Source organism: Acinonyx jubatus, chromosome D4 (assembly GCF_027475565.1).
Source record: "Acinonyx jubatus isolate Ajub_Pintada_27869175 chromosome D4, VMU_Ajub_asm_v1.0, whole genome shotgun sequence".
NCBI classification, from domain to species: domain Eukaryota; kingdom Metazoa; phylum Chordata; class Mammalia; order Carnivora; family Felidae; genus Acinonyx; species Acinonyx jubatus.
The window spans coordinates 72271764-72289145 of NC_069391.1; the positions used below are offsets into that span (position 1 = coordinate 72271764).

The following is a 17382-nucleotide window of genomic DNA, read 5'->3' on the forward strand; positions in this document are numbered from 1 at the left end:
TTGTGGAAAACCCAGCACCCATGAAGGAAAGGTTCCTCTTTTGTGTACCTATTTTTTAGAAGGGGAGGGAGGGAGATGTATAATGGAGAAATGCCCTTAGATTTGGGGGTTTTGCACTTCACTGTGAAGAACTTAATTCTCACTGAAATTAGCTAAGTAACTTGTAATAGCCGAAAGTCAGATTTCTTCAGAATGTTCATATTTTGTTCTCCAAAATATAAGGCCTTGCTATCATACATTTCTAATCAAAACATATACGTGACTAACTGTTAGAGCAGTTATGGTGAACCAAAAAAAGCTGAAAATTGAGAAAATTAGCGTTAAACAGTTCTCCCAGCACCGCTGCACAGCATGCAGCAAGAGTTAATTTGAAAGAGAAAACCTGAATTAACAACCCAGAAAAGGAAACTGGTTGCAGCCACCGTTTTAAGCCCTTTAAGTGTCCTCAGTGGTACTTGAGCAAATTACTAAAGAAAATCTAATGTAGCAAGGCCTGGGTCCTCCTGTAGGCTTGCTCAATAATGCTGAAATAATTGGGCACTCTGTGCACGTTTAGTGATGCTCGAATGGAAAGCTAGAGGCCTGCCCTTGTACTCTTCTCTAGCGGCCGCCTCTGTGTTGTGACAGGTTTATCTGAGGGGGACTGTGATGCATGCACCAGTAACTGTGCTGACAAGAGTTTAAAGTCATTTTTACCAGCACACTGGCAACACATGGAGAAAGCCCTCGAGAGGCTGGAATGGGAGTGCTTGACCTCAGCAGAGGCCACATCAAGCTCAGCTACAGGAACTGCTCTGGGCAGGCCTCGCTGCCTCCCAGGAGTGGGGAGGAGGAGGGGGAGGTGACAGGAGGGCGTGAAGTTAAACATGTCCCTCAACAGGAACCCCCTTCCACTGGAGACCCTGCTTAACAGTGCTGGAGGAGAACAAGTGCTGAGAAATTCTCAGACTAACTTCTGTAGTGATTACATTTTAATTAATGCCTCTAAATAAATCACTTGTCAGGTCTATCCTATGACAGCCAAAGAGGCTTCTATAATCTTTCCAAGTAGGACTGCACAAAATAGCTTTGAAAAAAATATGTGGGGCGGTGTATGCTGCTGCTCTTCGCTGGCAAAAAGGATCCTGGAATGCTTTTTTTAAAGTGTGTATGTGGGGCGCCTGGGTGGCTCAGTCAGGAAGGCATCCGACTTCGGCTCCGGTCATGATCTTGCAGTTCACGAGTTCGAGCCCCGCGTCGGGCTCTGTGCTGCCAGCTCCGAGAGCCTGCTTCGGATTCTGTGTCTCCCTCTCTCTGCCCCTCCTCTGCTTGTGCTCTGCCTCTGTCTCTCTCTCAAATAAATAGATACTAAAAAATTAAAATTATGTATATTTATATATAAAAAAATATTTCAATGAAAAAAGTATTTTTTCTCCTCCCCAAGTGACTTTTATTTCCTTCCTCTTCCCCTCTACGTGTCTTCCTGTGTCTGACCATAAAAGTCAAAGTATAGCACTAATTAGCTCTTTTCTCCAATTGACCCACAACTATTTTCTGGCTACATGCAGTTAAGATACAATCAATAAAGTAATGTATTTTTTCATGTGAGTAGCCAAAATCATGTTCATGACTCTTTATGTACTGTCACTTAGTTGTGACCAAAAAGTATGAGCACACCATCATATGTCCTAGATGTGCAGGAAATAATGTCTATGATGAAAACAAGGCCTTTAGGTAAATATATGGCAAATTTATTTCAAAACCTCATTCCACTGAAATAACCACACAATGATCCAATTCCCTTTCTCCTCTAAATCGCCTAATACTTCGTGGGTATGGGTCAGGCGTGTAGCCACTTTCTGCCTCAGATCAGAGTTCAATTGGCAAGCATTTATTAAGAGCCTGCAAATGTGTCTCTCTTCTCACCTTCCCTCGACTCTGAACTCTGGGAGTCTACATCTGACTCAAACCCTAGCTCACTGCAGGCACCCAGACTCAGAATATCTGGGCAACTTCAAAATATGTATGTCTATTTCATTAGACAAAAAAAAAAAAGAAAAGCAAAAGCAAAGAAAAAAGCCCTCAGTCAAAAACAAACCTTCAAAGGTGCAGGTGTTTCACTGTTATTTTTTTCTTGCAGGACAAAATAGAAACACTATCATCCTCATGTTTCCAGTCAACCAGGAACTTTTCAAAGGCAGAAAACACAGCCCTAGAGGCTGGTGCACAATATGCACTCACTATTCCACCTCAAAGCAGCTCTGATACCACCTGATCCTCCCTCCTCCATGTCCACCTGTGAGGAAGGAGGGGCCCTTTTCCCTTCCAAGGCTGAGACCCTTCCCCACCTCCCCAGGCCATCAGGTTGTGGTTGGCCCCTCTTCCCTTCCATTGCTGTCCATTCTCCAGCTCCCTCCCCTACTCCTGCTCTCTCACCGATCTTGTCCTTCTGCTAGCAAGCCGGGTACCAGCATCCCTAGCATTTGGTTTAAGATGAACTGCCCAGTGAACGCTGAAAGAACCCGAGGTAGCGCTTTTTCAGGAGGGAAAAAAACACTATATTTTAATCACTTTCTGTGGCCTCCATTGCCCCTAACACAGTGCCCTGCACATAACTGGCACTTGATAAATGTTTGTTAAATTTAATTAAAATAACCTTCTTTTGCCCTGTTCAGCTGCTGGCCTGTATAGATATATCCTTGATTTTGCACAGCCAAACTTCTCTAAAAACTAGTGTAAATTTGCTCTCTCTACTTCTCAGCAACCCCCTCCTGTACACACATACACACACGCCCTCTTCCTCCTTAACCCCTATAATTTGGATTCCAGGCCCACCCTTCTCATACAACTGATCACCTAGATAGCAATTATTTCAGGATTTTACAATTTTCTTTCTCTCTGACACACATGCAGCCACAGACCGCACACCCTCCTTGCTGAAACCTTCCTTTACCTGCTTCAGGAACACTGTAATGACCCCACGGCCTCTCTTCACCTCTCTCAATGCTCAGCCGTTAGATTTCCTTTTCAGCTTTTTCTTTTCCTGCTCACTAAAGAGAACAGTCCGCAACTGTCTGCTCCTCTCCCATACTCTGGTAGCCCAGGTCTAACTTCTTGCCAGACAACTCTACCCGACAGTCCAATATTCCCGGAAAATAAAAATGTTCAACACAAACGCCCTAGGTAACTTCCGCTGGCTCAAGTTCATCAACCACCATCGATTTGTTTTTCTTCTGTGCGCCTATATCCATTATCACCAAATCCTATCAATTCTCAAATAATTCCTTAAATTTCTACCACCACCATGCCCGGCAGACCCTTATCATACTTTGATGACAGCAAGCCTCCATTAGCTCACTTGAATTCATCCTGCATCACCACTGGCATGTTCTTCCCCTCAATTCCTGTCATCTCCCATCTGTTAAAACCACCTCACCCCGATTTCACCAAGCTGTAGTCAGTCACCCATCCCAGCTCACCTCCTGTTTCACTTGTTCTTCAAGGGCCTCTCAAACGTTCCGTGTCTACTATCTCACAAGACTCCCTGCATCATTCACTGCGTGGGCTGCCTCGTAAAGGTACTGTCATTCACCTTTTTATGGCTAAGAAGACCTTGGGCTTGCCAGCGAGACTGAGAAGTTCTGCAGAGAAGAGACCAGCCTCAAGCCTCTGTACCCCTGGCACCTAAACTCACCCCTGTTGAGTCACAGGACCATACATTTAAAGCTTTGGATAATTAGATTTCCACTACATACGAAAAGAGTTCCTACATACCTTTGACCTGGCTTCCGTTAAAGTTGATAACTTACATAACCACAGAAATGATCAAAACTAAAAACTTAACGCAGTAGTACTACGTTACTATTAAGTAATTCCCATGGTACTACTGTTACTATCACGGACTTGGTTCAGATTGCTCTGGTTTTCCCACTAAATGTCATTGTTGTGTCCTAGGATGTGACATTGCACTGAGAAGTTGTGACTTTTCACATGTCAGCATACCAAAATTACAAAGCCCTTTCAAAGATCCTAAAAATGGCAACATTCAAATTACAGTCACGTTGTTGACTAGAATATGCCTGGAGAGTAGGAGAGAAAAAAAAGAATGAGAAGGGGCTACCAGGAACCCATTTCACAAGTCATCCACTAGCCACACAAAATATCAAACAAAAAAGCACACTCAGTAGGGTACCCTGTAGAAAGGTGTGATTTTAAGCAAGTGTTTAAAATACAAAATTTTAAGACAAAAAGGAGATTAAATAAGTCACCCAAAGATATACGACAAAAATGTAAGACATATGCAGAAATAATACGGTACATTTGAAAATGTTTGCATCGATGAATAGACCACTTTCTGTATTAAGCGGTCACGTTTAGGTTTCTTTCTGAGTTCACACTTAGAAACTACCCTACAAGGAAGTGGAGTGGCAGTGCACACTGACACGAGTCAATAAAACAAACATACAAGACACCGTCTTCTTTAAATAAAAGCACTGAGTCACCAAGCAACCAACCGAACCACACCCTTTCCTCGATTAAAAATAAAATGGCTTCAATCTGTCAAATATCGAATAACATTCAAGAATTCAATACAAAAAAGAATCTCTTGTCAAGTCTTCTCATCAACAGAGGAAAACTCAAAGCAGATTCCCAGGAAGAGGCCTCAGGTTTCACTGGATATTATTCCAGATCTGAGAGTTGCATAACCTAATGGCCCGCCCTACAACCTGAGCAAAGCTTGCTGATGGGGAATCCATGGCGTCCTCTGTCCTCTGATCTCTGCCCCATCCATGTTAATTACAGAGCAATTAACCTGCAAAGGTTTACTACTTTATCCTACAGTCATGCTAAGAAACATAAAACTTCCTTATTAAAGACAGAATGAAAAGAAATGTATGTAGAGTACATAGTTCAACATTGACCTGTCGCTAAAATAATTTAAGATAAATCACCATTCTAATTACAAACAGAAGTTGAAAAATAACGACTTGTAAGATAAAAAACAGTCAAAAATCAAAGAGAAGGGCATAGACTATAGTACCAATTAAACATTAAAAGAAAATATACTCTGTGTAACCATTAACTGAGAAAAACGTACGGAGAAAGATACATATCTTGGAAAAATTCCTCTCATAGAGCTCTCTAGACTGTTACTATCTTTAAGTTGCTTATTTAAAAGGGGGGGGGGGTGGGGGTGGCGGAGAGGAAAAAAACAAACAAACCCAAAACACTCTTATCTCAACCACAATACAAAATAAAAATCCTCCCCCCCCCTTTCCCTTGATGGGCCATTGAAGAGAATAAACGTTAAAATGGAGTGAACTTTAAACTTAGACAAGTAAGCATTCCATTAAGATAATTAATTTAATTTTGAAAAATAGCCAGTAATTACTTCTGAAAATATACAGCAATGAGGTGGTAGACACAGCCTCAATTCCGTTAATAGCTTTTTACTGGAGTTTCTGTGACAAAGAATTATTTCCCTGCAGTTTCAAGTTTGGAACGAAGGGTAGAAAGGGACTTGCGAGGGAATCAAGTTCACAGGAAATGTCTTTTGAAATGTTGTCCTACTGCAAAAAAGGAGTTATTTTAATCAAATGACACCAGCTGCGGGAGCACCAGGGCCTGACAGGCCAGTGAGCAGGTAAGTCAGAGCCTCCGTGCAACACAGATCCCTGGCAATCCTGGACAGCTCCAACTGGACACCAGACAGTTTTCTTATCCACCACCCAGGCGGCAATGAGCGTACTTAGTGCCGTATCTTCATTTCTTTAAAAAAAGAAAAAAAAAAAGTGCATGGCGAGTCCACTACAGAGCGTTAAGAAAGCTACCAAAATTAATGGGGAGTGACAACTGGGACAATGAGCCAACTAGGAGGTTTTGTTCAGCTGGCGAAAATTTGAGGCACGTAAAGCATTATAAAGAATAATAATTGTAATACATTATAACACATCTTAAAAAACAAGTTTCCAGGAGTGGGGTCCTCGGCACCCAAAGAAAACAGGTGGGGCTGGGGGTCATTCTGGGGCCCAGGACTAGGGAACGGCTTCCAAATTCACAACATCCTTCCTCCGGCTGGCCAAGGTGTGCGCAACGGAGCAGGTGTGACGTGAGCCAACCAGGAGCCACTGTGCTGACAGAGAAGCAACGGGGGACCCAGTGACCTTGAGAGAAGCCTGGGAAGGGGAGGCAGCAGACTGAAATGGAGCGAGTCTAGGGAGGGGCCCAAGACTGGGCTGGTGTCTACATTCTGTGAACTGTGAAGACGCCCTTCTGTGAGGACACTGGCTTGGGGGCTGCGCTGAGTCTGGGAAAAGAGATCCGGAATGGCACTCAGGGATGTACCGCAACGAGGAGGTATCAGAGCCACCCAGCTGGGATCACTGCCATCTATGGAGGCAAGGGCCAGCCAGCCACTCAACATTTCTGAGCCTTAGTTTCTTCACGTAAAAAGTGGGAACAGTTTTAAAATCTATCCCCTGAGGGTGCTGGGAGAATTCTATGAGGTCATGCACATAAAACCTTTAGCACAGTGCTTGGCAAGTAATAAACACTCAATAAATGGTGACTGCTATCACTGGAAAAAGGTATCCAGAAGTCCACACACACACACACACACACACACACACACACACACACACACACGGTGGGTGGGGGGATTCTTTTTTACAGAATATTAACTTACAAGGAGAAAGAATTTAAAATTTACCATTTTGCCACTCCAAATGTGTTAACAGCATCAACAGAGGCTAAAGCCAATGGGTAAAAAATTGTTGGGGGGCCCAGTGATTCAAGTGTCAAGCATCAGCCCACAGATTACTGAGCTTCCCCAATAAAGTGATAAACTGTAAATATACAAGAGCACCTAGGTAGTATTTTTACTAAAATACTTAACCTGAATCTAAACATGAGGAAACAATCAGACAAATCCAGATTATGAGACATGCCATTAAGACTGGTCTAGAATCTTCCAAAATGTCAAAGTCACAAAGTAAATGGTTCAGGGACTGCTGTACCTTAGAGAAGATGGTAACAAAGACAGCTGTGAGTATTGAGTCATAGACTGGGGGGAAACTGCTAGGAAGAAAATGTGCTACCACAGACGTTTTGTGGATGACTGAGAATTAGGAATACAAACAATACACTAGATATATACAGACGTGTGAACTGTATCGCCCTTTTATAGGAAAATATCCTTGTTCATACAAGATGCACGCTGACGTATCACAAGGCAAACCGTCCTTGTGACGTTCGGCACACACAAAAAGGCAAAATGTTAACTACCGAGTCTACGCGATGAGTATACGGTGTTGACTTAACTATTCTTTCCACTTCCCTGTAGTTGTTGGGGTGGGGACAGTAAGATGTGCCCTTCTGGCCAAAAGATGGGGAGTTCTTGCTTCCAACAAGTATCTTTAGCAACAGCTTGTAAGTGAATACGTGGAAAGAAGCAAGAATAAAAAGAACAAAAGAAAGAACTTTTCAAGCAGAGTTTATCTGTAACTGACTCCAACGACTTAAAACATGAATGAGACTTACTGCAGTGGAAAGAACCTGCACTGAGAGGAACCCAAGGAACATTATCACTGTGAGGAGGATGTTTCTCACGGTCCCTGGGCTGGTCTTTAAGGGGAAGACACGTAACAAGCAAAGCAAGTAATCTTGTGACTCCTGTGCCAAGGACTGTATTGGATCACCTTGTAGTTTCACTCACAGACTGATAACGGCAAGAAAAGCAGGGGAAAAATCCCCCAAATCCGATTTATTATGTTAAATTTCCCATCTGAGATCCTGTCAGAATTTTTTCTGAATTGGTCCAAAGTTTACCAGGAAAGGTAATTCTAAGCAAATTAATAAGAGAAATATAATTTCCTGGAGACTTCTTTAAGCTTTTGAAAGAATTTTTTTTTAGAGATTTTTTAACGTATTATCTCAATGAAACCAATGATTCTATTTTGTGTTTTAGTCATTAAAGTCACCAAGCTAGGGTGTCTTGCTCAGAAGTTTTCTTTAGTTATTTCAGAGTCCTTTTAAAAAGTCAAGCTGTGTTTAAAAAGTGATCCGCATTAGGTTCTTCAAGTAATCATGCAATTGACCTTCAAAAGTAGAATGAATCGCAGATGATACCGAGATGTGCTGCTCTCCAAGATCTTGACCAAAGCTCCTATGTGTGCTATTTACATGTGTACACACGTGTATGTGCAGGGAATACACACATAAACAGAAGAAAATTTTAACAAACAATATCAAATAGTATGTGTAGCTCACTGTAATATTTTCTGTTCTCTTCCACTTCTTAATAGAAAATGTTGACTATGGTTCACTGGATTGATTTCACTGCACACTCAGTCTGCCTCACAGTTCGAAAAACACTGAACCAGGTTCTGTGGTATGTGTGATATTGTGATTATAATAAGAATTCTATATTTGGTCTCTGTCCACTATTTCTGGCACAGAGAATCCTTGAGAGATTTCCTAAGCAAGGAGGAAGCAGCCAAGGTGTCTTTTGTTAGGTTAATGAGGTGGCTTTGGGAAACCACCTAAAGATGGACAGGGGTGGCTGCTAAGAGAACCAACCGTGTGATCAGAAGATCAGAACTTTCAGCCTCACTCTCTGACCCCAGGGGAGAGGAGGGGGCCACAGATGGAGTCACATCACCAGGGGCCAATGGTCTAATCAATCGTGACCAAGCCTCTGTAAAAAGTCAAAAGGACAGGGGTAGAGAAACTTCCCAGTTGATGAACACGTGGAGAGCTGGAGAGAATGTGCACTAGGAGAGGGCATGGAACCTCCACACGCTTTCCTCATACTTCGTCTTATGAATCTCTTCTATCTTTCTGTCCCTGAGTTATATCCTTTTATAATGCACGGGTAGTCTGCTTAGGTAAAATGTTTCTCTGAGTTCTGTGAGCTGCTGCAACAAATTAACAGAACCCAAGAAGGGAACTATCAGAAACACCGGTGACAACCTGGAGAGGGCAGTGGTGGAGGGAAGACGTCTTACAGGGCTGCGGCGGGAAGCTATGTCCAGGTAGACAGTGTCAGAAATGAGCTGAACTGCTGGCGAGTCGCTTGGTGGGGTGGGAATCCTCCCACCCCACTGGAACGGGGTATAGAATTTTAGAGGCCAACACCCACACATGCGAGGCCCAAGGCAAGTGTCAGTAGACTTTAGTGACCAAGGAAGAAAATGAAGTCTGGTGGGGAAGCCCAGTGAGCAAGGGAGAAGTAGGATAGAATGTAACTATGGGAATCAGATCATGGACAGAAAGGACTTCAGACTTTCACGTCAAAATAAGGAGAACTTGAGGCTGTGATGAGGTTTTTTTTGGCTTTGTTTTGTCTTTCAAATTGAACTTTTAGTTTTCCTTCATGAGCATAAGCTGGCTTGTAATCATTTGGTGGCTACATGTGCTGGCCAGTACCTTCTCTCAGTTTCTGGGCTTGGCTTTCCATTTTAAGATACCTTTTAATACACAGATGTTTTTAATTTTAACTGGGTAACATTATCAATCTTTTTTTCTTCTGGTTTGAGCTTTCTGTGACCCATTAAGAAATATTTCTCTACCCCAAGATAAAGATTCTTCTTGTTTTTTTCCCGAAAGCCATCAAGTTCTGTCTCTAATAAGCTTTTTGGATCGACACTGCAAATGATAAGTGGATCCAAGTTCACTTCTTGTACAAGAATAACCAACTATCCCCCCTCAGTAATACTCACTGGTGGCCATCTTTCCCCTCATGGATCCGCGTGGCCCTCTGACGTATATGAATGGATCGATTTCTGAGTACTTTATTCCACTAGTCTAAAACAAAGACTAATCAGTATTGCAAGCCAGAGTATTGAATAATTTGAAAATGTTAGAAGCGCAGAATGCTTCTGTGAGACTGTGAGAGTGGCCACAATGAAAGAAGAGAGACCAGCTGGGAGGGAATACAGGGATTCAGATCAAAAAGCAACAAGCGTTGCGGCAGTGTCAGCTGCCAGGAGTAGGAGTGAAGATAAGGTGAGGCAGCACTGCAAAGACACGGTTTAGGAAGGAGAAGGGTGCGAGGATAACCGACGGAATCCAGAATCCCGTGTTAACACCCGGCCCCCAGCAACTGGGTGGACGATTGGCCTGTTCACTCAGATGGGGCGGAAGTGACGAGGGGCGGGCCTACAGATACAATTTTACGATGTACTTTTTTCTTTTTTAATTACTTCATTTTCATAAAGCAATTCACAGGTTCACAGTTCATAAATTCATAAGTTCACAATTCATAAAGGTTCACAGAAGTTATAACTTCTTTAGATTAGAACAGTTTTGTGCATGAGGAAGACAAGCAGAATATAAAAAAAATTAAAAGTCATGCAAAATCCTACCAGCCAAATTATGGCTAATGTAATCCTGAGTCCATCTAGTATTTCTGTGAATGCATATATAAGCATTTTAAAACACAAAGAACACCATGCTATCTGGAAGTTTAAAGTTCTTCTTTTCCTATTTAGTGTGAATCAAACAACTTTTTCCCATATCCCTACTTACTGTTTTGACTGCATCACTCGTAATGGCCACATAGTATATGTCACTGCATAGCTATAGGAGAGTTCACTTCAGTGATCCTCATTTGTTTGGTTAAAATTTAGGTTGTTTTGGATTTTGATGTATATACGGAGTCACCATGGTGTTACAATGTATCAGTTAGGACAGTTCCTCTGCAAGTCATGGAATACCCAAATCAAAGTGGTCTGAATAACAGAGGTTTTTATTTCTCACTTAACAAGTCCAGGGTTAGCTGGATCACCTGGCAATATCAATGTTTTGAGTCAACATGTCTCTGGTTCTCACGGCCTCTCTCATATCCCATTTCCACACCAAGATGACTGCCAAAGCTCCAAGTGTTATCTCATCCTCACACAACCATGTTCAAACGCAGAAAGAGGGCAGTTTTCTCTTTCTGGGTCCTTCTGTTAAGGAGAAAAAGATATCTCCTTATATCCCATTATATCTCACGGCTGGACTTGGACAGGGTCACTGGCCCACAGCTGGACAGAGCACCTAGATGGCGTAGCCTCCACAGCAGGAGGCAGGCTGAGCCTTCAAGAAACAACCAACAAAACCTGCCTTGACATCTATCTTTACTCACAGGCCGGTCTGTGCCTATTTGCTGAAAGAGACCCCAAACCACCCAGGTAGACAGCAGCTGAAACTTCTCCTTGCAACAGTTCTTTCTCCCAGATATTCGTTTGTACAGAGATGCGTCTACAACCAAGAAACACCTGGGGTGAAAATACACGACTGCCACTTTGCTTCGGAGCCACAGCGGCACTGCCCCTGCTGGTCAGAGAAGATAATTCAGGTGCCTGTATGAACGTCACCTTTTCATAAACCCGCCAAGGGAAAAAGATGTATAAAAATCACAAGGGACACAGAACAGCTGTGGAGCTGCCTTAAGAAGGGTTCAAGAATGTACCCTTTTGAGTTTTCCTTAAAAGGTTTGTAAGGGTCAGTGCTAACGCTTGCTTATTAGAGCAACACGATTATTTCAGTGTGGAGTATTACGATACCTCATGAAGCCGTTACTGTTCACAAGCAGAATGGACAAGATTTTCTCCAGATGGAGAAACGGAAGCAGGAAAAAAAGTACACGGTTTATCCTAAGACAATAAAAAATTTCAAAAATAGGACTCCCCCAAATATACTGGCAATCCCTATAGATTCTTACGTCCCTCTGCCTGGCCCTCCTCTGCCAGTATCCCCTTCCTTCTTCAGTCACCCACGGCTGCCTATAGTTCACTTAGCCTCACACATCTGCTTTCACTGGGTAACTGCTACCCCGATGCTTGGTTCATTACCCAAGATTAACATGATTTATCCATCTTTGGATATACCCCTCCCATGAAATCATGAGCACCGAAGAGGCAGGGACCGATTTTTAATCGTCACTGTGTCCCCGGAACTTGAAAGGGTGCTTCTATGAACAGGAAACAAATACAGTATTCTGAAGGAATATTTACTTGCCTGTATTTTTTTTAATAGGACTATATGAAGGGAGCTGCTAGCTCCAGTTAATGCCTCTTAATATAAACAATATTCCAAGCAGTCATTATCATTAACTGTCTGTTAAAGCTAAAATGTTAACGTGGCTAACTTATTTTCCATATCTGTGATGATATCAACAAAATGTAGCTTTGTTTTCTGTTGTTTTGTTTTTGTCTTTAAATTTGAGAGGAAAAAAAAAACCATGAGCGGGGGAGGGGGAGAAAAGAAGGTAGGGTGGGGGGCGGAGAGAGAGAGAGAGAGAGAGAGAGAAAGAGAGAATCCCAACTAGGCGCCGTGCTCAGCGTGAAGCCCGTCACAGGGCTCAATCCCATGAACTGTGAGATCGTGACCTGAACCAAATTAAGAGGCGGACGCTCAAGTGACTGAGACACCCAGGTGCCCCTTTTTGCTTGTTTTTTTAAACCATCAACAGTTCAAAAAAATTCCCCCACCCCCTGGGCAATATGAGAAACAAATCCAGTAGAAGCTAGCTCCTGCTCTCCAGGCTTCTGAACAATTGTCTAGCAATGTCTCCTTTTACGTCTCCTGCTACAGACAACTGCTTTGTAGCTGCATGCATTCTGCCAGGTATTTTCCTATTTCACATCAGGATTCTGCATGGCTCCACTCCCATTAAAACACAGGCTCACACATTTGTTTGTGTCAGGGGACCTTCTGGGAAAATAAGTCCAAAACTTCTCCTCTAGAAAATGTACACATATCCCATCCACCCACCCAGAACTGTGTCAAAATTTCAGGGAGCTAATGGACAGCCCATATCCAAGAAGATCCAAGGACCTGGTTTAAAATACCTGATTTGGCAGTGGTGTTTATAACAACTTTGATTCTTACGTGTGAGTACGTTACAAACAGAGAGGGAGAAACACCGGATGAGTCAGGAGTAGCCAAATAATCTGTGCAACTAATACACTTCGGACAGCTTAGACTAACCAATCAGCATGTGCATCAGGCACACCCCATTTCCATTTCCCTCGCTGAGCTCCGGGCACTGAACACTGGACAACCCTATAGTGGATCCTGGGATAAAGAGACCATTGATCCTAGTGTACAAGAAAGAAGAACACAGAGTTGAGGGAACAAATAAGGGACAACAAGGTCAGATGTGTGAGCTCTGAAGTTGGTCTAAGTTTGGAGCCCAGTCCCACCACTTCCTCTCCTGTGCGGCCTGTAGAAAACGACTTATCCCTTCAGAGCCTTGGTTTCACTTTTGGTAAAGCTGAGAGAGGGTAATACTATCTTCCGCATGGGGTTGATGTGAAGATTAAACAAAATAATCAAAATAAACAAAATAATGTGAATCCTTAACGCAGTGTTAACCCAAGACAAATAAGAAACACTTGCTATGTTTTACTTATCTGTCTGGGGAAAAGAATATAAGCCTAGGGATGTAAATCTAGAGAAATAACTATGACTCAAAAGGCCTTCTAGTTTTAAAATAAAAAATCCAGTTACCAAAAAAAAGCTTAGAAACCATACATTAGAAAACCAGATAGTGTTTTAGTGGCTATCTGCTCCAGCCATGCAGCCTACAGGTGAGAAAACTGTTAAATGAAATTCCTAAGAGCAAATTACGAGTGACACTCAGGATTGTGTATTTTCTACCGGTCGGAGAGATAGGGGTCAAAACACAAAAACTGCTCAAAATGGAGTATTTGTTCACTTAACAAATATTTATTAACCAGATATTTATTAAACATAATAAACTGCTGCATGTTTAGTGAACAAATAGTTACTGAGTACTTACTGTGCAAATATTTATTGAACACGATGAGCTACATTTGTTCTAGGCAACACGGCAAGAAAAGTGAACAAGATCTCACTTGCTAGTGAAGGGAGAGTGATGCATTCATGAACAAATAAACAGTAAATGCCGTGACAAAAATAGAACCGGCTAACGGGCCAGAAAATGAACTGGGTAAGAGCTACTACAGCCTGCTGGCCAGGGAAGGCCTTTTTCAGGAGATGTCTGAGCTAGGACTCTAAGGCACACGAGGACGACCATGTCAGGACGTGGAGGGCAGGCCTTCTAGGGGGTAAAAGAGCTGATGCACAAACACTCAGTCACGAAGCAGCTGGGGTGACCCAGGGACAGACAAGGCCAACGTGGAAATGCGGGTGGAAGACAGTCAAATGAAGAGAATGAGCGCTATGTGAAGTCACAGAGGTGGGCGAAGAGTCAGCTCACACAGAGCTTTGTAGGCCACGGGAAGACACTTAGACTTCGTTCTAAGACAACCAGCAGCCCTCCCGGACACGTTTTAAGCAGGGGGCAGCACAGGATCCAAGCTGTATTTCCGAAGATCACTCCGGCTGCCGCAGGAAGAATGAAGTATAGACAGACAGATATGCAAATGAGAAGCCCTACTAGCAGGAAGCTGCAGGAGTCTAGGAGAGGGATACTCGGGACCAGGGGAGGGCAGCGAGCGCGGTCATCCTTGACAGGACAGTCTGGAGGCAGAATAGACACCATTTTTGACAGGAGAGGTTTTTTACTGAGCTTCGATTCTTTCCATTCTTCCCTCGGCCAGTCTCTAGGACACAGATAATAAAGACCTGAGTTCTGAGGGGTACTGGAAAGAGGGCAAACAAGAACAGCAAAGAACAGGCACAAAATGGAATGGCGAATATCAATAATGAAAGCTACAGACATCAAGACAGTATGTCATTGGTGAAAGAACAGACAGTTTAACAGAACTAAATAGAGTCTAGAAGTGGACCCACGCAAATATAGTCAGTAGATCTTCTATAATGGTGCAATGGCAATTTTATGGAGAAAAGAGTTATTTTAACACATGTACTAGAACAACTGAATCAAATGTCTATCAGAAAGAAAGAAACAAACAAACAAACTCGACCTATATCTCATACCATAAACAAAATTAACTCAAACTGGATCATAGGCCTAAACATGTAACTTCTAGAAGATAACCTAGAACATTTCTGTGGTCTTGGGTGAGACAAAGATTACTGAGAGACAACACCAAACGTTAAGAGTCATGAAAAAAAAAATCATAAACCAGACTTCACCAGTGTTAAAAATTTCTACTCTTCAAAAGATACTGTTAAAAAAGATGAAAGGATGATTGCAGATTGGGAGAAAATATTTGCAAAATATATAAAGGACGTATATCCAGATAACTTTTTTAAACACTCTCACAGCTTACTACTAATAAAAACCCAGACTCAAGGAAAAAGTGTGGCAAGGTATCCTCAAGGAAGATACAGAGATGGCAAGTGAGCACCCAGGCCCTCAAACAGCAGTGGCGGTTACGGAGATGCATGAAAACATGAGGGCCACCATCACTTTTCAGAAATGGCTAACAGGCTCCAAAGCCTACAGTTCCTCGTGCTGCTCAAGAGGCAGAGCAAAAGTTCTCTCACATAATGTACTCGTGGGACTGCAAGACTGCACGGTCACTCTGGAAAGCCCTAGTGCAGTTACTTTGAAAATACACGAACCGTGTAACTCCACAATCTCGCTTCTAGGGATTACCCAGAAGAGAGGAAAGCTTCTTTTCACTTACAAAAACTTTAAAAAGTCAGTATGTTATTACTAATTGGGACCTTGTTCACAGTCACCAAAAACCACAGCTAACTGAACTGTCCCTCAAGGAGTAAATGGCTAAGCAAACTAGTCCACCGGTACACTAGAGTATTGTTGGGCCATGCAAAGGGAACTATGGACACGGCAAGCACACGGACCAACCTCCAACGCATTATGCTACATGAAGACAAAAATGGAGAAGACCACATGGTGTACCTACATAATTCCATTGATAGGACATTCTCAAAAGGTTCGCTTTGGGGGAAAAAATATCATGGGCACGTGCCAAGGGCTGGGGTACGGAAAAGAACTGGCTATCCATACAGAACAAGGGAATCTGGGCAGCAGGGCAGTAGGGAAATATTCTCTATTTCAATAGTGGTGGTAGTTCCATGACTGTATTCGGCTGTCCGAACCCACAGAAGTGTATGTAAATTAGTGAAAAGATTTATCAATAATGAATGTGGATTGCTAGATTCCTAATTCCACACATAAAAAATATAAACTTACAGATGTACGCAGCCTCATTTTTATTATGTTTTCTCCTATGTTTCTCTTTATTCTGTTGTCCTTGGAAACTCAAGTGTCATTAAAATTAAAATGTGTACATTAAAAGTTGATTCTGTGTAGTAAAATGTAAAACCAGCAAGCTTACAACTACCAAAACCTTCTTAATAAGGGTGATTGATTCAAATGTAATTTGAGGACCATTTCAAAATACACTTCAGAAAACGTTTAACACTATCATTCAAAGAGAACATAAAATGTGCTCCTTTGATACGATGTGGTGAAGGTACTCAGCTATTCGCTGAATGAATGGGGGAGCAGATGTAATCATTAAATTATTCTCACCATTCAATAAAAGGTTCTAACCTTTAGAAGAACGCTTAAGTTCACAAATGCATTCTCAGGTAGAAGGTTCCGAAACGGAGTTCCTAGGGAGCTCTGAGGAGGACACAGAGCAATAGTCCTTTGAAGTCTGAGTCCTTAAGCCCTTGAGGTGCCTGTTTGGGGGGAGCCTGCCTCCTCTCCCCCCAGCTCTGAAGGCACAAGTTCTGGCTACACAGGAGTTGACGACGCTGCTTGTAGGGTCGCTACCGGAAAGACGTCAGTAAGAGAATCAGAAAAAGGGATGCAAAGCAGCAAAACAAAACAAACCACCGGCCAATAAACAGGGAAACCCAAATGCAAGCTTGTAAGCCGCCTCCAGTGAAACCTGCTCTTCTGTGTAACACTTCCACCCACACCCTGGACCTCTGCACAGGCTCAGCCTGCTGCGCTCGGGTGTGCTGGGTGTGAATGAAACGCGGCCTCCCGGATCTGGGAAGCTCCACTTTCTCCTCAGTAGTGGAAGCACCAAGCCCACAGGCCTTAAGCTAAGTCACATGCACCCACTCAGACACATTCTGCAAATCTTGTCACACTTTGGCTGAGCTCTGCCTTGACGGTGGAAACACATATACTAACAGGAAGGATGGAGAGAGGGGCTCCTTCCTCAACAGAAAGAGAAAGAGTGGTAGCCCTTCTGGTTGCCAACAAGGAGAAAAAGGGAAAAAAAGGAAAGAAAGAAAAGAGAAGAGAAGAGAAGAGAAGAGAAGAGAAGAGGAGAGAAGAGAAAAGAAAGAGGCTGAAAGAAAAACCAACTAGCTTCCAGAAATGTCTCCCAGTAACAGAAATGTACAAAGTATACACCATAAATACAAATTAGAAATCTTGTTCTTTATCCAGGTTTCTCAGGGAGTTCTGAAGTGGAGACAGAGCTAAAAAAATTACTTAAATATATGAGAGTCCTTGCTATGAGAGAAGGGAAATTA

At 42.7% G+C, this 17382-nt stretch overlaps 1 protein-coding gene across 15 annotated transcripts in view; it reads right to left on the reverse strand.

The window, feature by feature from the left end:
* The window catches only part of TLE4 (TLE family member 4, transcriptional corepressor), a 141106-nt gene that overhangs the window by 71433 nt on the left and 52291 nt on the right, over positions 1-17382 (reverse strand). The gene's annotated exons all lie outside the window — the stretch shown is intronic.